The sequence below is a fragment of the Erpetoichthys calabaricus genome, chromosome 11 (genome assembly GCF_900747795.2).
Source record: "Erpetoichthys calabaricus chromosome 11, fErpCal1.3, whole genome shotgun sequence".
Lineage (NCBI taxonomy): Eukaryota > Metazoa > Chordata > Cladistia > Polypteriformes > Polypteridae > Erpetoichthys > Erpetoichthys calabaricus.
The window spans coordinates 131389850-131413197 of NC_041404.2; the positions used below are offsets into that span (position 1 = coordinate 131389850).

The window sequence follows — 23348 nt, forward strand, 5'->3', positions numbered from 1 at the left end:
AACAGAACAAAATGTAGAGGGAGGAAGATTTGGAACAAGATGATCCACTGTGGCAATCCCTAATGGGAGCAGCTGAAAGAGGAAGAAGATGTAATAAAAATCAGGAAAAAGTCAAAGTAGTGGCCCTCAATGCATTCTGTAGTCTTTAAAGAGCATTATATATAAAAACATCAGTATTGTATCTTTAACCAAAGCAAGTGAATGTGCAGTTTTGTTCAATATGATGTGCTGTCTTTACTATAATACACTATTACAGACAGCATGTCATATTCACCAAAATAGTACACATTCAACAGACACCATGCTTGTGTGCCAAACCCACTGCGATTTTCATGTTGTGACTGAAGAGATTGTAAGACCTCTGCAGCAGCCAACTTGCTCAGTCCTAAATATTGAGTGTGTCTCTGACGTCTAAGAAAGCCTGCGGTGTGCACTAAAGATGATTGGGAAACAACTCTCAAAAAAGCTCACTAACTCACCTGGGGTGTAACTCTTGGGAACTGACTTTAATCCATCAACTCTTCCAATAAAGACTGGGAAAAAATCCTTGGGAATTCAAAGCAACCCTCAAACACTACCAGTGGTTACTGAGGCACAAATCTCAAGACAACAAAGCAATCCATCAGGTCTTCCAATGATTATAGTAAGTGACTCTCAGGAATGTAAAGTAGCTCATCAAATCTACTAATGATGATAGCTGAGCAAAACTCAGGAGTTTCAATGTGAACGTAACATCAGAGCAGTAGAACAATTGTGACGAGAACAAGCCGTTCAGCCCAACAAGCTCATCCATCCTACTCACCTAGATTCTCTAAAATAATGTTGTGTTGAGATTTGAAGGTCCCTAAAGTAATGCTCTCCACCGCACTCATTATTTTTCCATGTGTCTATGGTTCAAACTTTAAACATACAGTACATGTGAAGTCTGACTTCAAGAAGTTTCTAACCGTATTGCTATGTTCTTGATAATTGAAGAATTTATTTTATATTATCAGTTAAGTTCATTTACTGATCCTACATGCTACACTCGAGGCACAATTCTCTGGAAGCTACCTACATTTGAATGACAAGTGGTGAGCAACTCTAGGGAATTAAAGCAGCGAAACAACTCTATTAATAATGATACATGAGCGAGCAGCACACATACTGCACATCTGACAATCGAGGTACAAATCTTGGAAATCCAAAACAGTGGACTGGCCCTACTATTGACAATTGGTGAGCAACTCCAGGGAATCCAAAGAGCAACCCATTGACTGTACAACAATGAATGGGTGAACCCTTGGAGATCCAAAACAACTAGCAACTCTACACGTGACATGGATGAGTGACTTTCTAGAATTCAGAAGAGCCTACAGATTCTGCGTATGACAGCTAAAGCACAAGTCTAGTAAATCGAAGGGAGCGCATCAACTCTACTGATATTGACAAATGAGCAATCCAAAGCAGGATATTGACTCTACCATCAGTGATAGGTGAATGAGATTTGGGAATTCAAAGCTAGCCATAGACTGGGGACCACTGACACAGCAATTCACTAGCACTACAAATGACAATTGTCAAGTAGTGATGAGTGTAACAGGATTTGAGTTACATACAGTTTCACAAAATGGACACTAAAGCTTTTTTGGAAATGATTTCTCAATTGCAAAACTTGACTAAAAATGGCTTTTTGTGGAGAGTTAAAGTGTTTTTGGTGGTGAAGAACAAAGAATAATGCTCCATAATGTCTCATTCACAATTCGGTGCTCACCTGTGGTTTTTTCCACAGCTTTGTAATTATACACAATGTGTGGCACATCAGTAAAACAAATTCCATCCATGCCTCTTGTTCACGTCACCAGAAGGGAGTGCAGTGCATTTTTAAAAAATTTGACATGTCGTATAATTTCCATTCAAAGACACACCAAAAGACCACCTTGTGGACATTTCCACAGGAAAACTCATTGCATAGAAACGGCAAACCTAGAAACTGCACTTTCCTGTTACTTGTCTCCTGCAAGTGAGGGTTAGGATATGCAGGCTTCAAAAGCCGTAGAGCTATGACCGTAATTTTTTTAGGATTGTGAACTCCAAGATTATGATCATAATCGACAAAGTGGGCATTATACTACTAGAACAACCACAACACACGTTTGATGGCTTAAAAAAATATTTACACGTGACAACAAATAACTCCGGTGATTTAAAAAACAAAAAATCATTAAATTACAGGCAAACATTTCTAGACACAAACCAAAAAACTTTCTTCTTTTGGCAATGGCTCAAATTTTGCCGGAACTGAAACAGCATTTGTTTTGCAGATTTTTTACAATGTTAAGGATAGGGTTTACCTGCAAAATTCAACTTTGCCAAAATTGTTTCATCCTTTACTATTAATAGGTCAGTAGTTCCAAGCAATCCAAAGCAGCCCTGAATAGGCTTTTTTAATAACAATACTTACAGTAAATAGCTCTGTGCAGTGTAAAGCAGCCAATAAACTCTAGTCATGATGACGGGCATCACACTTTTAGGAATCTGCAAATGTCTATCAGCTTGAAAAGTGCGGATCAAGATATTGTTTTGAAAATCTTAGAAAGATCCCAATAACTTTATTAGCTTTACCTGAATCACTTAAGGACAATCACTTTTTATTCTGAAGCCAGACAAAGTTGCTCTGGCTTTGTGTCGACTCAGTCATTTCCCAGTACTTTCAGCTATAATGTATTTTCAATCATCTGTTCAGAAGAAGCCGTCTCACATCACAATGCTTCCTTTAGCACGCTTTGCCTTTATGGACGGCGCTGGCTAAGTGAACCTTAGGCAGCTTGTTGGCCGAGGTCTCCAGGTCTCTGACTGTGTCTGGCTCCTTTTCTATAAGTTGGCTGTGGTTCTACAATTAACTGATGGACACATATTGTTGTTTTTCATTTAGCTTAATTAGTTTCTGCTTTGTTTTGTGATCGTTCTATATTTAGTGAGTGGTGTAATCTATTCTCGCGTTTTTGCCATGAGAGTTGTCGCTCTTCGCCTGCAGTTGGTGAGGAGTGCTGTGCAAGAACAAAGTAGTTTGTACTGTTGTGTTGTATTTCTGATGTGGCAATGACAGATTGACCATCTGTGAAGTAGATTACAGTGGAACCTCGGTTCACGAACGTCTCGTTACACGTACAAATCGGTTTACGACCAAAAAGTTTGCCAAACTTTTGCATCTGTTCATGACCACACACTCGGTATGTGAACAAGCCAGTTTCCCTTTCGGTTTGTACAGTACGTATTCAGTCTCTCCCTGTGCATTTCCTGTGCAGCGAGCAAGAAAGAGAGAGAGCGAGAGAGTGCGACACACACACAAGAGAGACACACACACACACGCGTGAGAGAGAGAGAGAGAGAGAGACACACACACACACACAGGCAGCATCAGTGTTATTCAATGTTTTTACATTTAGTTTACTATTACGCTGTGCATTCTATGGTTTAATTAACTATATTTGTGCTTAAAAACTTAAAAATATATATATTTACATACAGTTCGTATGGTCTGGAACGGATTAATTGTATTTACATACAATCCTATGGGGGAAATTACTTCGGTTCATGACCAAATCGGGTTACGACCAGAGTTTTGGAACGAATTATGGTTGTGAACTGAGGTTCCACTGTATTTATGTTCTGTTTTGTGTGTTGTATTTACCGTGTATACTCGCATATAAGTCGGGTCTTGAAACCCGAAAAATCGATCATAAAATCAGACCCCGACTTCTATGCCAGTTCAAAAATGCAAGAGTTAATTTGTTGTTTTTTTTTTTCCTTTTTTTTTTTTTTTTACATCTTCTTTGCTCTATCAGCTGCTGGCTTGCTGCTGCTGCTGCTGCCGGCGCGCCGCATGATCTGCGTCTTGTGCGGTGCTTCGAACGTTTAAAAGCCTGTACAGCAGCTGTCCTTTTGTCTCACTGCCTTGTCTCTCTTCTCCCCCAGACATCCTCAAATACTATCTCACACCAGTTTCTCAGACACATCAAGTTTTGTTTCAGCAGCACACTTACCAATTTCTTTCAGCACTCTAACGACTTTTAATTTTAAACCAGCTTCATATTTTCTTCTAATCGAACGCTCCATTGAAGATAAGGGATGCTCTTATGATAAAAGTGTATGAGAGTGTGAGATACAAAAGACAGAAAACGGTGCAAACGTCACTTCGGAATAGTCTGGGTATTACTGTGTGGTCACGTAGGCACAATAGAGATAGAGAGAGAGGTTAGGAGCACATGCTGATACAATGCATTGCCGCATCCACATAAAAAAAAGGCAGTGTGCTCCATGGTTACTCTCTCAGGTGGGCGTTAGCATATCATAATCTCTTGGACCAAAATAGTCAGTTTACTGCATTTGACTTATACGACAGACATTATAAAATACCAGTAACGGCGCACTGCACGATAACATGCAGTAAATACACTTGGCTTGAGCATTCCTAGTTTTCATCCTCTTTCTTTCTCTGTACGTTTAGCTTTCGTTTCCTCAGTGGTTGATGTGCTTGCTGCTTCCTGAGTAGCTCTTCTATTCTCCATCCTAGTGGCCCGCTTCTTCTCTTCTTTTGTTGGCAGCTTTTCACGTTAAAACAGATTACCGTATTTACTTGTGTACCATGCGCCCTCGTGTAAGATGCGCAACCTAATTTTTACAAAGAAAATCGCAAAAAATTTTTTTGCCCCATGTACGACGAGCGTTGTGATTGTATAGGAAGCGTTTAGGGCACGTTTTCTGCGAAATGCCCTTGTGTTTTTGTTGCATGTCGAAAGAGCGTGAGCGAGAGAGCCCAAGCAGAAGAAGTAAACATTACAGAAAAAAATTTCCTCGTGTATGACGCGCACCTGATCTTCTAATGCTAATTTTCGGGAAAAAATGTGCGCGTGGTACACACGTATATACGATAAGCCAGGTTTTGTGTTGTGATTATTTAGTATGTTTTCCTTAAATGCCAGCTTCAGTGAAAAATTAAGTCTTCAGTCTGCCTCAAGAATGATTTAAGATATGAAGAGGTAGGGGAAGTGACCGCGAAGGTGGTAGGGATGAGAATGGCATGCGCTGCATGGCGATCCTGTTGGCCGCTGCCGAGAGTTGATTCTACAATAAAATAAAATAAAAATAAAAAGAGGAATAATTCCAAAACTCTTTGATTTTAATATAAAACTGTAGTGCAGAGTATATGTGTACCAGATTTCAGGCTACAGGTTGTTTTGTTTTTGACCTTCACCTTCCTGGGTTGACCTTTGACCTTGGCAGTCAATAATTACCTCGAACGCTGATAGTAGACATCACATAGTATATATGTACCAAACTTCAGGTCAGTAGGTCAAATGGTTTGCGAGCTACAGGTGATTTCAAATCCTGGACAGACAAACGGACAGCCACGGTAGCATATTCTATAAGAAGACTGGAAATTATACGGTAAAAGCATTCCTTGTGTGATTGTGGACTTCACAAGAAATAAATTGTTGGTGGTAGTGTATTATTATTGCATTCTACTAGATGTGTAAATTAGGAAGGCCACTCTGATGACTTTATATGTGTTTATAGAACATGTGGGCTGATGTTTACTCGGTTATCCTCTCTGACATGGATCAGAGGATTGAGGCCTTTCACATGGTGTTGCACGTGTAGATAAGCTTATGGGTCGTGGCACACTGCTGTGTCAGACATGATTTGGCTGACGGCCATTTTATTAGGCGGTTCAGTGGTTAAAATTGAATGGCATTCAGGACATGGATGCTGTGACAGAGGTGCCACAGTAGGCTGCTTTTCACTATCCGGTTTTCCTAATTCTAAAATCAAGAGCTCCAGAGCTGCATATTCTTTTCTCCCCCTACTGATGTACAAGCAGTGATGACTTTCTGTATTCATATTTTACTTTTTTTTACCCAGTATTTCCCAGGCTAAGCTAATCTAAACTCTCTACTTATTGTCAAAGTAAGCTACTGTAATGCTGGCTGTAATTAAATTATTGTAATATGGAACCCAGCATGTATGCCTTGGCCTGAATCCAGTACAACAATTAATCTGGTTCTGAAAGAGGCCGCTTTACTTACAGTGTGTCAGTATCACATCTGGCATATATGTGTTTCCCTACCATGTGTGCGTAAAATCAAACAGGATTAGTGTAATATGCCTGCAAATGTTTAAAGCTCTCCAAAGTAATGTTAAGAATAATTAGGACAGCCCTGCTAGTCCTACTATTGGAATTCCTCTTCTCCGATGGCTGCCACTCAGTAACCTGTGCAGGCAGCCGCATTTCCCTGTGATGAGCACATACTGAATATTCAAATCAAAAAGATCTATTCTGCAGACCTGCTTACAAATCAATAAGTCTATTAATAAATGCATTACACAGACGCCAGTTTAAATGAACATCAGACGGCCCTCCAACTTCTCACCGCAAGTAGATTTCAATTCTGAAAGCTCTCCTCTCATTTCAATTTGATTAGTGCTTTTCGTTTTGCCAGCTCTGTATATTTTCATTTCCTCCCATTATGACACACACAACCAAATTTGAACTTTGCATTGTGAGTCTCTCTTAATAGTTTATCTCCAAGAGACTTTTAAAAATTTTTTCTTCTGTTGCTGTTTAGGATTGTTAAAATATGAAATCAACTAAATGTCTGTTCTTTCTAATGCCTCGTTTGCATTAGTTTGGCACGATACAAAGACGATGCACAAAAATGAATATAAATTTCTACAAACCTGGGGTCTCATTTATAAAACTTTGCTCAGATTTCAGCGTGAAAATATGCTAAACTAAAAAACAGGAAAATGTGTATGCCAAAAAAATCCTATTCATAAAACCTGGCATGTGCACATTTCTCTGCAATTAACCTTTACAAATCACAATCATCTTGTAAATGTGCGTATGTAAATATTCCTCCAGCTCCACCCGGTTTCCCCCCTAAAATAACCATATATGGACTATGCTAATCCATCTTATACATATGCAGTCATGATGCTGCAGATCTTCGTTGATTGGTAGAGCAGCCTCCCACATGACTCATTGGTGTATCCTCTCACACCAATTGATAAATGTAGAAACTATGTTGATAGTAAAACTTGGGTCCCTACAATTGATGAACCTTGTGTCGTTTTTGCGGATGATAACTTGTGGGATGTTGACTTTAATGAATATCGATCGATCCAATTTGAAATAGTTAAAAATATGAGAAAACAAGATTTAATTGCAGGATTACAAAAAATAAAATCAAATCCAATCCCTCAAAAAATAATAATATTGATTGGCTATTGGGACTTAATACACGGATCTATTAAAATTAATTTACATCTATTGGTCTCAATTTTGGTAAAAACATTTCCATTGGCAACTCTGTATTTCTCACAAATCCCACTTACGCTGGATCCCAAGGTAAATGAGACAATAATAAGATTTCATGAGCACAGGTCTAGAATGCGTAACATCACAGTATTGCCGGCTCCAAAGTGTACTCTAGTTAGAGATGAAGAGGACACTTCTAAGCTGGTTACTGAATCCGCACAACAGTTGGTGGAGTACTGGCTGACAGATATGAAATTTGTTAGAGAATATAAAAACTAGATTTTTTATAGATCCAACCCCTTTTCCCCATCCCTTACCTTAAAGTTTCTATAATAGGGCCCTGAGGTTAACTTGTATTTTCACCTCGAGGCCCTGGAGTTAATTTCCTTTCTAACAAACCACCCTTTTTTTTCCCTCCCCACTTTTTTCTTTTTTTCTTATTCTATAGGTCCTGCCCCCACCACCACCACTCCTAACCTTAATGTTCCTGTAACCAGGCCTTGAGGTTAAACAGTAATCTCACCTCAGGGCCCTGATGATAAAATTTAAACCCCCTTTTTTTATTTTTTAGATGAATAGGTCCTGCCCTTACCACCACCCTTAACCTTAATGTTCTTCTAATTGGGCCCTGATGGTAAAAATTTTAACCCCTTTTTTTTAGGTGAATAGGCCCTGCTCTTACCCCCTTCCCTTACCTTAATGTTTGTAGGACTGGGCCCTGAGGTTAAGCTGTTATCTCACCTTAGGACCCTGATGTTAACCCCTTTCCTTTTTAACCCTAGTTTTCCTTTATTTTCCCCGCCCTTTCCCAAACCTCCCCTTTTTTTAAAAAAAAAAACATTTTGGGGTCAACCCTATTTTCATTCCTATTTTATGATTCAACCCTAATTTTATAGAGAAGATCCTGAGGTTCCTGAAAAATAGTGGGGTTCAGGGATCTTGATTTTTTTTTAACCATAAATTATGTACCTTTTATTATGAACAACAGAAAATATTAGTGCCTGATTTAACTAATCTTTTAACACTTAATGATCCTGTTTTTAATGTCCTTTAAAAGTTCAATATTTATATACATTTTCTTCCTTATTTATTTCAATTTTTAAGCAATTTTAAATTTGAGCAGTAGGGGGTGTCATTTTTTAAACTCTCTATTTGAGTCATAAATTTTATTGTAAAAATGATTGAATTTTATAATGAGATTAAAATTATTTATTTAGGAACAATTTTAGGACAGTTTCAGCAGGGTTTTACAGTGTTTTTATTGACTTGGAGGTTGAGGGTGTGTATTTTTTTAAGTAAGATTTTATTTTTGGAATTGTGTGCCAGAGCGTGCCAGTAATGGCCTAATCCCCTACCCTATTCCTAACCCTGCAATTGAGTGCACTGAGAGCATTCGAGGCATTATAGTGGCTTACCTCCTTGCTCTGGGGGTCAGAAAGGCGTAAGGCACCAGCACCTCTTTGGTCTGTTAATGGCTTACAGTACAGCAGGAATGGTTGAGTGAAGCTTGGCTGAGAAACTCCTTACCTGTTGGCCAGTTCCCTGTGACATGACAAAAAGTAAGCTACATAAATTGACAAAAAACGGAAAAGGTTCTTCAGTGCAAATACGCAGAATTGTCCCTCTTAAAATAGAACTAACATAAACTCTGTACATCATAGTTATCACTTTTGAGGTGTAATGTTTGTCACATGAAAACACATTCTAATAACAGCTCAGTGATATGAATTATTTTGCATGTGAGTCGTTATTTATCTGGTTTGGCTGCATTTCCCTAGTTTATCGATGTCGTCATCATTTCCCAGTTTATCTGAAATGTTGTGTATGGAGGGGTCAGGGTTTTTGTAAATATACACATGTTTATTGTCTTTATAAATACCAAAGTTTGTGTGGAAAGCTGCATAAACACATTTCAAACCTCTTTCTGTACATACGCAAGTTTTATAAATGGGACCTCCGGTCCCAGGTTTATTAGGCCATTCATTGGCCTACAATAATATACAAGGTAATGAGGTCAATTTACAATGACAGACTGCTTTTTCCTTTGTCTGAAGCCAGTAATAATTTCTGTGTCATGTTGTAACCCAGAGGTCTTTTAAATGATTTGTGGTCCGTGGCCTGGTGGGGTAATTTAAGCTCAAGTCATTCTAAGCTTAAACATAAATTGGAAAGTATGTTTTTCTGGATGAAAAAAGTGGATACTGAAAAAATCCTACTGCATGACTTGAGAATGAGTGAACCCTCGTGGTTCAAGAGTGCGGAATGACATGAGCAGCAAGGAACTTCAGCCCAGTGGGTAGATACGGCCACCTCTTTTTGTGAAGTCAGTGTGACCTTTACTCATAACTCATCTCATAATGAATTCTTTAGACACGACCATTATTCATTTTCTAACCATCAATCTTGTTTCAGCAGAATGAATTGCAGAGAAATTATAATCACTGATGTCAATTCACTCTGTGTGTCTGTCAGTAAAATATTTAAGTGTTGAAAAAAAAATGAAAGAAAGCCATGAGAGCATACCAAGGCTTAGAATTAACATAATGAAAGAGTTATACACGTAAAAGGCAGCCTATTCTTTTCTGAAGACCACTGTCTTTCAGTAAACTGCTTTTGGGATACACAGTCTAACATAATGCCCTCAGAGCTAAGGGCAAAGTTGGCAGGATCCGTGTTGCCAGATGGATGGTTTCCTGCCCAGTTTTACTATTTTTGTACAATTTCTGGGAGAATAAACGGGCTGAGCATTGCACTTTTTAGGCTAGATTTGGCCATGTTCATACCGTTTTTGGAATACTTGTCCTTTCAGTAATCTAAAAATGTTGTTACCTCCTAATTCAGTTTAGTAGCACAGGGAGCTGAAACCCATTCTTGCAGGACAGGTTACAAGACAGGAGCATGGGGCATGGTGACACCCACATTTGTGCATGCCAGGCCAATTTAGTGTTAGCAACTAGCCTGACATGTCCAGGGGGTGTTTTGGTGTATGGCAGAAATAGAGTTTAATGTTCCATGCCTTTACTGTTCTGATTGATGTAACAGAAGGGCTCTTTTGAGTGCAGAAGGTCTTAATTGGACTCCCATCTCTACATCGTCATGCAAGTTAGCATGAAGTGACACCTGAGATAGTCTGGCACCCAGCCTACGGTTACTTTCTGCATCACACCTGAGTCTGCTGTGCCCCCCGTGACTCTGAACTGCATTAAGTGCATTTGAGAATATTACTTCATATTATATAGTTACCCTGTTTTTGTCTTGTAAAAGCTTTTCATTTCCATAAAGGAAGGCTTGTTTTGATGGGAAAATTTTCAGAACTGTCTCCACCCCTCCATCAACTGTCAGATTAGCATATAGTAATGCCACTTTTTAAAGTAAAATGATCTCATTTACATAACAGAATGTTTTGTTTGACAGCTGAGCATGAGTGCCCCTCCAATGCAGTTTTGAAAATTAACATAAAGCATTGCTCGTTTAATGGTTAAATGTTCTTATTTCCATTAATGAATACTTGCATTGAGACAAACATTTCAAAAGGTGGCCCTCCGTCACCTTCAACAACAACTGAGAGAATAATCTGTTACTATTACCCTTTTAACCAGTTATTTATGATTTGAAAAAATAAGGTCTTGTTTCATAGAAAACCGAATCACAAATGAATGTAGGTTCTCCTCCAGAATAGGCTTGCTTCTATACCTGTGAATATATTGAAAAGAATCTATGGAGACTTAAGGACCGTAGACTCATTTCTTTTTGTCTCTTATGCCAGGGGTTCCCAATCTTTTTTTTTAAGCTAAGCTCTCCCAAAATGTACCATCTGTTGAGGGCCCCCTGCTTATATAAACCCAATACTGTGAAGTAGAGCATGATCTTAGATTCTTGGTTACTGCTAATAGAAGTCACACAGCATGATTTTGGATAATAGTAGACCAATTAATTAAAGCAAATGCTTAACTACAGCAGACTGTTGACACATATGTGACCAAATGTTGAGTGCAATCTCTAGGCCAGGAGTTCTTAACCTTTAATTCTTGGGAAATCCTGACAATAAATTAAATATTTAGAAATACCATAATTTGTTGAATCTTAAACTGTTAAGTGCCCTACATAATGTTTATAACAAAGACACGTTTCCTTGATTTACCCCTCCGCTCTACAGTTTAAAATTATAAATCAAATCATTCAGACCTAATTAAATTGCACATTGTGGACTTTCATTTAAAGGTATTCACATGCATTTCTGTCACTTTTTCTAAATGGTTTCCCCCATTTCAGGGCACCATAATGTTTGGGACAACTGACGTCACAGATGTTTGTGATTTCCCAGGTGGGTTTCATTTCTTCATAAGATACCCCGGCTTGCTTCTACCCATTGGAGTCTGTAATTGCCATTGTTCAACATGAGGACAAGAGCTGTGCCAATGAAAGTCAAAGAAGAGAAGCCATTAAGAGGCTGAAAAACAAGAATAAAACCATCAATGACATTGATGAAATCTTAGGATTACCTAAATCAACTGTCCAGAATATCATTAAAAAGAAAGAATGCACTGGTGAGCTCAATAATCACAAAGGGACTGGTAAACCAAGGAAGACCTCCACTATTGATGACAGAAGAATCTTCACTATGGTAAAGGAAAAGCCCCAAATGCCTGTCCGACAAATCAGAAACAATCTTCAGGAGTCAGATGTGGATGTGTCAGAGACGACTATTCACAGAAGAAATACAGAGGCCGCACTGCAAGACGCAAATGTCTAGTTAGTCACCAAAACACGATAGCCAGAATTCAAAATTCTGGAAAAAGGTCTTATGGACAGACGCAACAAAGATGAACCTGCATCAGGGTGATGGCAAAGAAAAGTGTGGAGATGAAAAGGAACTGCACAACATCCAAAGCATACCACCTCATCTATGGAGGTGAGGGTGTTCTGGCTTGGGCATTCATGGCTGTCAAACGTACTGGCACACTGATGATATGACTGCTGACTGCCATTACACAATGAATTCTGGGGTGTATAGAAACATCAGATCTGCTCAAGTTCCCGTAAATGCCTCCAAACTCATTAGACGGTCCTTCATCCTACAACAAGATAAGGATCCCAAACATATTACTGGGGCACCTTATATAAATCCAACTGAGCACGCCTTCCATATGCTTAAGAGAAATCTTAAAGGGACAATCTCTGGAAAAAGCAGGAGCTGAAGATGGCTGCATTTAACCTAACACTTTTAGGGGTGTAGGAGGAAAACGGGAAAACCCACATGACCTGATGCGCTCTGAAGAATTTGCATGCACATTTCCATGTATTCATTTTAAGAGACACTTTTACCCAAAGCAACTTACAAAAGAGGTCAACATAATCGAGTGAACATCAAACTGAGAGTTTCAAAGAAGCTACAAAATTGACCATCACAAGCAAAGAGCTCTAAACCAAACAATGCCACCAATCCATTTCAAAGACAGATGCTTCGCCTCCTGGTGTGAACCTCCATGACTATAACCTGCATATAATTTAAGCTGATCAATGTCCTGTCTTTGTTAATGGTGTATAATCCGGTAGGATCACCCAACTGGCCAACAAAAAGCTAAACATCATCTGCAGGTAGTGAGGCTGAAATTGTAGACAATGCTCTTGGACCACTAAGTACATGTCCTTAGTGTCAGAGGTGCAAACTTTTGCTCCATAAAAGAGGCCACAGCTTGTGCACCTAGTGAGCTAATCCACAATAAACATTTTAAAAAGATGCTTTTTAGTGGCGAGAGCCATATTTGTTGAATCCTGATGTTGGAATTGGTGTCCCCCAAGGTAACATCCAGCATGTTTGTGTGTGTGTGAGAATGGGAAATCCAAAGGTAGATGTGCAAATAAAGATAAGAGAATGCTGGCTGCCATATGTCTGGCTTGTGATTAATGCCTAAACATGCTTCAGATGGATGCAGAATGAAATCATATAATCCTCTTTCACGCATACATGTTATAATACTCTCATTAGACTACGTTTTAAATCGGAGGACATAATGGTATTAAGGAAAGTCAAAGGAAGAGGGTGAGACTCCTTAGCAGAAGCTGAAGCAGCAGATTGTGGTCAAGAGCACAGGAGAAGGGGAGTACGCTGAAGACATTAGGGGGACCATAGATACAAGCCTGGTAAGTGCAGATTTTGCACAGAGGCTAAACATAATTATTGTAGTGTTTGATTTCACTGATAAAATTACAACACATGAAAGGAAATGGGCAGCACCGTGAGTGCTTGTTCCTCCGACTGATTGCATCAAAGTCAGATTGAGAGTTTATGTGGCTATCCTCTGGGGGTTTAGCTTTCTATAACATTACTCCCTTTAGTTGAAATGCTGACCTAATATGCTGGTGTAAGTGTTCCCTGTGATGTACTAGCATCCCATCCAGTGCTGGTACCTACAAAGTACCCCACTGCTGGAAACGTAGCTTCACAAAGATGGTTTCTGGGAACCGTTGGGAGTTCATTTCAGATGCGACAGCAGAGCTTTCTCAAAACATTTTACTCTCATTTTTATGTGACTGTGCTTTACTTTTATTTGAAGGACACATGTAGCAAATGTCAATCATTCTGAACAAAAGGTAGTAAAAATAAATGTCCAAACTGTGACTCCCAAAGGGAAGAGGACATTAACAGGTCTTAATTGTACATGCAGGGAAAGTCACTGCAGATAAAGTCGAAAGGGTTCATCTGCAGTGCTAGCATGTACTGTAAAATGAAAAGACAAAAAAAGCACATGTAAACACTCGCTCCAACCGCAGCCTACTAGAGCCACTTGCCAAAAGGCCCCCTGTGCATTCCACAAATAAAGCATTCATAATAAGCTCTCACATCCTAAACTAACAGATTTTAATATTAGCTCAGCACCAGGCCCCCTGCTACATCAAAGTAGCACCGCCACTTGGGTACCCCTGTGTATGCCGTGTACTGTGGTGAAATAAAAGACTCTGTACTTTGCTGAAGAGAGCCGCTACTACCAAACATTAATTGGTGGGTGATTTATAAAGTTTGCTACTATTAAGTTACCATGTAATATTATGTTATTATTAATAAGAAGATTGTTAGTTGTCTTACAAAATGCTCTCTTGTGGTGTTTGCTTATGTAAAACAAATACACATGGACATAAGCTAACCGGGCACTTCCATCTTGGGAATGTGGAAGGAAAACTGGGGTACCCAGAGGAGAATAGGCCGATGTGCAAGTGTGAGATTGATGTTGAGTGCTAATCACTGCACCTCCATGATGCTCAGTAGGTGCAGAATTATTATTAGTTAATTTGTAGAATGTTTGGTGATAGCATTTTTCTGTAAAAACGCTACATAAAATAAAGCATTCTTTGAATTATTGTAAGTCACTATGTAAAGCAGGGGTGTCGAACTCCAGTCCTGGAGGGCCGCAGTGGCTGCAGGTTTTCATTCTATCTTCTTAATTAGTGACCAATTTTTGCTGCTAATTACTTCTTTTAATTAACTTGACTCTGGCCCTTTTAGTTGTTTCTTTTTCCTTAATTAGCAGCCAAACAATAATGAGACACAAAACAAGCCGCCACATCACACAATATATGAAAATAAAGAAAGGTGATGGTCTCAGTAAGGTTGATCTCTCAACCCACCAAAACACTCTGACGATGTTCTTATAAAAAAACAAAAAATCAGTTTTGGAAATGTCTGCTGTTGAAGAACGAGAGCAGCAACAAGCCGTGGAATTAAATAACGGGTTTAATTAACAGCAAGCATCGGCTTCTCATTAAGAAACTGATTGGAGTTTGAAGCCCCAGTTTAAACTGGTCATCTGTTGGCTCGTTTCACATCTCATTTCTGTTTGGCTGTCATTTCACGAGGAGACAAATCAATTCAGAGGACTGAATCCTTCTAACATGGCTCTTAAAATAAAGGGGAAAAAAGTGAATTAGCAATGAAAACTGTGTCACTGATTAGGAAAAGGGTTAGATTGAAAACCTGCAGCCACTGCGGCCCTCCAGGCCTTGAGTTTGACACCTGTGATGTAAAGCAAATGCTGTCTAGTGTGAAAGGCGCTATACACGGTAAAGATTCAAGAAAGAATGTTAATTTCCTCTAGAAGGAGGTCAGTGTTCACTGTGAAAGGCCCTATACAAAGCAAACATTCATTGAATGGCCGGTAAATATCTTCTAAAGGGCTGTCTGTTCACTGTGGAAGGGTTAGGGTGGAGGGAAATATAGCGCTGTTGGCCTTTAGATAGATAGATAGATAGATAGATACTTTATTAATCCCAAGGGGAAATTCACACTTTATCTATGTGTGTGTGAGTGAGTGTGTTTACCCTGTGATATACTGGCACCCTGCACAGGAATTGTTGTTGCCATGAACCTGATGATTGTGGAGATAGGCTCCAGATGTCCTGTAACTCTAACCTGGATTAGTGGGTTAGGAAAATGGATGGATAGGGAAAGTATCAAGTGTTTGCAAATTTCTCTTTAAAATTGTCAGTTTGTCAACCAATGTGCCCACAATGTATAAGATCAAGTTAAGTTAAGTTGGGGAGCATGCACTGGTACAGTGCGTTGCCGCACCTACTACACGACGAAACAACTCGGGATCCCAGTTGGCAGCCCCCCAGGCAGACACGTGGTAAAGTCCCACCCTCTGGAAACGACCCTCTATCTGCCGCAGCCAGGTGTTACGTGGGTGATCCCTTGGCCTGGTCCAGCCACTCGGGTCCCTAACAATGAGGATCTTACGAGCCGGATCACCCTCGGGACAACACGCCACATGACCGTAGTTCCGTAACTGACGCTCCCTCACAATGCAGGTAATGTGCCTCATGCGGGACTCCATGAGCAACCTCTCATTCGACACAAAGTCAAACCAACGGTACCCAAGGATTCTCTGAAGAGACACAGTACCAAAGGAGTCCAGTCTTCGTCTCAGGTCACTGGATAGCATCCATGTCTCGCAACCATATAGCAAGACAGGAAGCACCAGGACTCTAAAGACTTGGACCTTCATCCTTTTGCATAGATATCAGGAGCACCACACACTCCTTTCCAGTGACCTCATGACCCCCCCATGCTCTCCCAGTCCATCTACTGACTTCATAGGAAGAGTCACCAGAGGCATGAATGTCACTGCCAAGGTAAGTAAACCTCTTGACAAGGTCAACACTCTCCCCGCAGACAGACACACTGCTGATGGTGGTGCCCAAGAGGTCATTAAGGACCTGGATTTTGTTTTTTGTCAGAACACTCGCAAGCCCAGACAATCCGACTCCTTGCTCAGTCTCTCGAGAGCCCCAATCAGAGCCTCCATTGACTCCCCGAAGATCACAGCATTGTCAGCAAAGTCAAGAAATCAGATCCATGAAACAAAAATTAAATAATATCTTAATAATCTCTCTCTCTCTGTTGTCGTACACACAGATATATGTATGAGTGCTACTGCCTCACAGAACCACTGTCAGGTTCAAATCCTGTGTCCTGTGCACAAACTTTCGTCTGGGTTCCCTAGTTTTCCTACAACATCCCCATCGTCTTGCATGTTAGGCTGACTGATAATTCTGAATTGACTCTGTAATGGGTCAGTGTGTGAATGGGCCGTGTAATGGAGAGGAGCTCAGTCCGGAGCTAGTTCCAGTTTAGGATAGGCACCGATATTCTTTACATATACAATCACATCTGCTTTAAAAGGAGTGGGAGGCATACAAACTGATGAAAAACACAAGAAGGATTACTTGAGTGAATGATGAAAATAAATATCTTGTAATGAAAATAATACTGTGTATACTCAAATTTCACGTTATTCCTATGGATTAGTCATTTGGATTCAAAAGAATGGACTTTCCTATAAAAATGTTTTGTAATGACCAACAACAAAGCCAAGTCACTAGGAAGAAGTGGGCATTGATCTGAAGCACAAATGTTTTCCACATGTGCAACTGAACTGTTTATAGCATGTTCAAGAGTGAGCAGCTAATTATATAATTATTATTTGAATGATGCCTTTTATTCAAGGTGACTTACAACATGTGAGACACAATTGGCTACATTTATTTTTCAAGTTGGAATACAAACAGGTGAAGTGACTTGCTCAGGGTCACACGGTGTCAGTAGCAGGATTTGAGCCCACAACCTCAGGGTGTGAAGTCCGAAGACTTATCCTCTACACCACGCTGCTTGCCAGTGATATTAACTGTTGGCAAAAAAAAAATGTATACAGTATAGTCCTTCTTATACATCACAGAATACATGTGCGTGAATGAGAGGGAGGTCAGTGGAATGGTGAGGATGCAGGGAGTAGAGTTGGCGGAGGTTGATGTGTTTTAAATGATGTGTGGGATCAATAGTACAGAGTAATGGGGAGTGTGGAAGAGAGGTGAAAAAGAGAGTACAGGCAGGGTGGAAAAGAGTGTCAGGAGTGATTTGTGACAGATGGGTATCAGCAAGAGTGAAAGGGAAGGTCTACAGGACGGTAGTGAAACCAGCTATGTTATATGGGTTGGAGACGATGGCACTGACCAGAAAGCAGGAGGCAGAGCTGGAGGTAACAGAGTTAAAGATGTTAAGATTTGCACTGGGTGTGATGATGATGGATAGGATTAGAAAAGAGTACATTAGAGGGTCAGCTCAGGTTGGACAGTTTGGAGACAGTCAGAGAGGCGAGATTGTGCTGGTTTGGACATGTGCAGAGGAGAGATGCTGGGTATATTGGGAAGATGATGTTAAAGATAGACCTTCCAGGCAAGTGGAAAAGAGGAAGGCCTAAGAGAAAGTTTATAGATGTGGTGAGAGAGGACATGCAGGTGATGGGTGTAACATAACAAGATGCAGAGGACAGAAAGATATGGAAGAAGATGATCCGCTGTGGCAACCCCTAACAGGAGCAGGAGAAAGAAGGAGATTATAAGTGATGCCCATTGTGTTTCAAAATGTCTCGAGTGAAGGCGTATAACCCAACTAGTAATATCATAAAGGGTGTTGTGATAGTGCCACTCTGAAAGGCTCCATATGATGTGAGCACAGACTGATTGTAAATCACTGCATTATGAAAAGCACTGCATATGGTGAAGACTGTCTACCCGCTTCTTTTTAAAACACCTTATGGTCAGGTCCACTGTGAAAGGCAGCATGTTCTATAAGTTCAAGAAGTACTTCATAAATCAGGGTGGTGCTGCCTATGTGGAGTCTGCATGCTCTGCGTGTGTATGGGTCGGCCATTCTGAAGCAGTCCTGGTTGTTAGGATGATTGGCTTTCCCTGCTGTGAACCTGGACGGCAGTGTTTTGTGATGGGCTTATACTGGTTGCAGTTGACACAGATTTCTGTACAATGTGATGCCAACTGGGGGCTGTTTTATAAATGGAGAAAAGGATGATTGGTAAGTTTTTTTTGCAAGACATTTTCAGGTATTATGCACATTGAGTTAACCATTGGATGACAGTTAAAGCTCTGGGTTAGCGCAAGTGTTTAAAAGTTAAGTAATTTCTGATAAAATCTTACTTGGTATGAAAGGCTCTGTATAAAATAAAGACTTGATGAATGCTTTGTGATTGTAGACCAGTTTGTCAGATGGCATGTTAAATGTAGACTGGGTGTTTGCAGAGTGGCTGGCCATGATGGTTCAAAGTGAAAAGGTGCCTTATGAGACCCTGAGCCTGAAGGGTAAAGCTCACAGTGAATCAAATAAATATGAAGGAATAATATTGCCCTGCTTCGTGTGCTTTTGATTTGTACATCCTAGAAACTCTGCCAAGGAGGACTTTGCAGTGAAATATTTGCACCCAGAGTCTGATTTGCATGAGTAAAGCGTTTCCGGCAATTACGGTGATGGCTTTATATCACTGGAACATTTATCGACAGAAGCTGGTGCTGCTACTTGATGGTTTATTACGGTAACATTTGGTGAGGGGAGTAACTCTTTGAAAGGTTCAAAACTAAAACATCTGTTCAGGGCACAAGAATGCCGCACTGTCATCTTGCAATCCCGAACGTGAATGGGCCCTTTGAAACTTAAACAATAATTTAAAAATGCATGCAAATGCCATAATTGCTGCATTTGTCTTTGCTGATGAAATGCTTGAAATGCAAATGTCACTTTTTGTGGGCAGCGCTTCCTCTGAATCTTGTGATTTACTAAATAGGCACTGCATAAAGACAGAATAAAAAATAAAATAAAAGCCCGCGAGAGCTTCTGGGTCCTGGGAACGGCTTGCTCAGAGACGCTTGAATGCTTGTGAGTAGGAGTGGGGTGGGGGGACGGCAGGCGCCTTTTATGAAACGTCACGCTTCTTGATTAAGTGAAAACTTGAGTTTAATTATCTTCTTTTTGTCATCATTATTCATCACAGACTTGACCAGCTGTCAGGATTTAATGGTCCCTCGAAATGCAAGAGGCCTTAAAACAATTAAGATGCAGTATGTAAGCACAAATGTCTACTTTTTATAGGGAGTTTGAGCCGTTAATAGAGCAAATGATGAAAAAAAAAGAAAAAAAAAAATATGATGTAAAAGTATTCCAGCAAGCTTTCTATAAAACGCATGCTGCCATGCCGCTTTTTAAAATTAGATGATTTTTCTAGTGATTGATCACACAGGGATTGGAGGTGGTTGTGGGGGGTGGACATATAATTACAGTATAATGACAATCGTCGTACAAATAAAAATATTTTAAGACATGCTGCAGCTTGAATTAATCATTAAGTGAAACAAGATGAATATTTCAGCATCTGCTGAATATGCCTTATCCCATGTGCTCCTGATATTTTGTTTCACATTCCTCATCTGGGTATGAGGGTAAGACGGCAGTGCCACTTGGGGTTTCATTTTGAATGCATCAAAATGGATCAGGGTTCACTGTCGGATTCACTTTAGGGGCTGGGTAGCAAATGGGGCCTGTAGAGTGGCAGCGTGCCTACCAGGTCTGGAACCCATCTGGTGGAAGATTACTCCACTGGCATCAGGCCATGGTGGATGAGATTCATAATGGAGAGTGGCACACAGCATTGTACAGTAACTTACCATGTGGCATACCATTCCAGAAAAACCTCTCGGCATATTTAATAATTTTGATGCCCTGCAACTATTTATCTATTTTCAGTAAGTTTGTAATAGCATGCAGGCTTTATCTTACATAGCATTGCTCTTAGGTGAACTTCACTCTTTGTGTGTACAAAATTATAGTCCTAACTTCAAGATGGAGAGCAGGTCAGTTAGGTGACACACAAAGGGACACGTGGAGACTAAACAGACATTATTATGGACAGCTTAGCCTCACAAGGGTACATTCTGACTTTCCATAGTCATTACTCAGTGTTCAACACGCTACACTTACAGATCACGGAGACTGAGCCTAAACTGGGAGCAATGGATTTAAGACAAGAATGCTTAAAGGGGGACTAGTCCATCAAAGCTTACATACGCAATCCCATAGTGCCAATTTTGAATTACCAATTTGCCTACCACGCACATCTTTGAGACATGGTGGGAGAAGGCAGAGTACTCATCAAAAAAGCCCATGCAGACAAAGGCAGGAGAGTCAGATGAACAGGACTAAGTATGGGGTTTGATACCTAAAATCGTGAGGCAGCGGCACTAAACACTCTATACCATAATATATAATATAAAAACAGCATGAATTGGTTGAGTCTGGTCATCATTCGGCTATTTTTTAATAGTGAATGCTATTCTCCAGTTGTAGTTCAGACGGGTGAAGTGACTTACTTTGGGCTGGACGGTGAGTTGGGTTTGAGCATTGAACTGGCAGCCTCCGGGTTTACACTCCAACACCTTAGCCACTAGGGAGCTACACCGCCTACCAAGAATTAAATACTTTGTTCAGTACTGATGCAAATGAGTGAGATCTGTATTTCCCAGAGCGCTCTTCTGCATGTCACCCAAAGGTTAGGCATTTCCTTACAAAACATTTGTATTTGTCCCATATTTTATTTATTCCTCAGTAAGTGGTTTATGCACACATTGTGTTAGCTGTACCAGGATTATTCAAACAATACATTATTGATTTTTTGATTATTCATTTGACTTTCTACCATTATTTTTGGTGTTGTCACTTCATCGCCATTTTATACGTCTGGTAACTGAGAAGCTCTGCCATTTTTATGACTGCCGCGATTTTGGAGATTCGGGTTGTCAGGATGCTACTTATCTCTGGGCGTGTGATGTATGTGCTATGTGGCATGTGATGTCAAGCCAATCATGGTATAAAAGATGACACAGTGGTATGAACTGCATTGAGAAGTTACTGAGATATAAAGGAAAGATGTTAAGAACTCAATTTTTGAGTAATCATCTACTTTAGATACTTCTGACATCGACTCTATTGTTGTTTTTGGCCAAGAGTAGATCTACTATGAAACTAATGAAGCTTAAGTTTCAGGGCCCTGATCCAGGAAAGGGCCCAGAAATGACGTTCGTTCATTTTGTGTATCTACTGTATGAGAAGAGACGTTTTAAACCCCTACATGCAGTGATTACATTCTGAAAATATTCTGGTGATCTGTCATTGAACAACCCCACTGAAGAAGATATCAGTGGTTACCCCAAACTGCATTGCTGGTTGCAAAGGGGCCCCCATAACAGTTCAAGCTTCAGGTCCCCTAAAATGTAGGCCTGCCACTGTTTTTAACTATGAATTTAGCGAATTTTCTTGAACCAAATGATCTTTTATTAGACTTGAAGTATTTTGATCTTTACTTCCCTTCTGTAGCATCATTCTATGTAGCTCAATTTAAAAAAATTACTACTGCTTGAGATTTATGGAAAGATCATGGTCACAATAATCTGTACATCAGTATGCTACAGTTAATCACCACTCATATTAGTTCTGGTCAAAGCAGACATGATGTGACCAGCCACCTATCCTGCTACTCTGAAGCTCAAGTCTGTAGTATGTCAACACCTGCTTGTTTTAGTCGTGTATGAACACTTCAAAAAATCACTTCAAGTAAAAAATACAACCGCGATAGTGATAGCAGCCCAGTACCTTCAGCTGAGAAAAACATGTTCATATTATTTTTCTAGAAATCATAATGTAGCTGTCTGGTTTTGAGACAAAATAATAAGTTGTGGCTAGTGGTTTCCATCTTACAAAGTAGTCTGCTTCATTTTTTGGTTATCGTTGTTAGTTTGGCATGCTTAAGGCATTGTCTATAGGGCAGTAGTAACCAGACTGTATGATCTTGGGAGCCATGTAGAGACTTCTGCAGGTGTGTGTATGAGCAAAGGTAACAAGCATGGAAGATGTGCTTTCAAAAATGAGTATTTTAACATATAATTTGAAACTGTGAAGAAACTTTAATCATGTAAGCTACAATACCTCTTTCTGACTTGTCCCATAATGCTTATGGAAGAATCTGCTACCATTGCATATAGTACTTTTATATATGAACTGTATATATACACATACACACACGCACACATGTATTTAGTGACTGCAATTGGGCGCCACTGAGCCACCACCCTAAGACACAATGCTACCTCAGGTATTTCTGTGTTCAAATAAAATATGTCCGCCAAAACTCTCCAAATTATTACATTTCTTCCTCCTTCTGCCTCCTGTTGAGTGTTGCTCACTGCCTCCTGACTCTGTCTCAACTGGAGGCTTCCTTTTATGCTGGACCCATGAGTACTTCCGGTGCCATAGTACTGAATGGCAGTAACACTTCTGGGTTATGCATAAGTCTTATGAAATAAGTGGTCCCTCTCTCTGCAGCGCCTCCCAGTGGCACCCAAGGACCCCAATAAGGCTGTCTTTCAGGACTATGATTCCCATGAACCGCTATGGGTGTACACACCAGGTCCATGCCAGAGTAGTACCACCATGCACTACACCGGTGGAAGAACTGCTCCTGAGAAATGGCCTCCCCGAGTTGTTGCATTAGTCCTTCACCCAGAATGGGATAAAAATCAAGTCTTATCCCAGCCAGCTTATGCTTCCTTCCATGTTATCCTTAAGTTATGGCCTCCCAGCTGGGCAAGGATCCACCCTCCATCCCAGTCATGCTGCCAATCCATCCATGATGGCACTTACTACATTTATATTTAT

At 40.1% G+C, this 23348-nt stretch overlaps 1 protein-coding gene across 2 annotated transcripts in view; it reads left to right on the forward strand.

The window, feature by feature from the left end:
* elfn1a (extracellular leucine-rich repeat and fibronectin type III domain containing 1a) overlaps positions 1–23348 on the forward strand; it is an 848877-nt gene that overhangs the window by 46088 nt on the left and 779441 nt on the right. Inside the window, exon 1 of one of the 2 annotated variants that reach the window (XM_051933628.1) lies at positions 13426–13444. The exons of the other annotated variant lie outside the window; for it this stretch is intronic. The gene's annotated coding sequence lies outside the window, so the exon portion shown is untranslated. Of the gene's footprint in view, positions 1–13425; positions 13445–23348 lie in introns of those variants that run through there. 2 annotated transcript variants of the gene reach the window in all.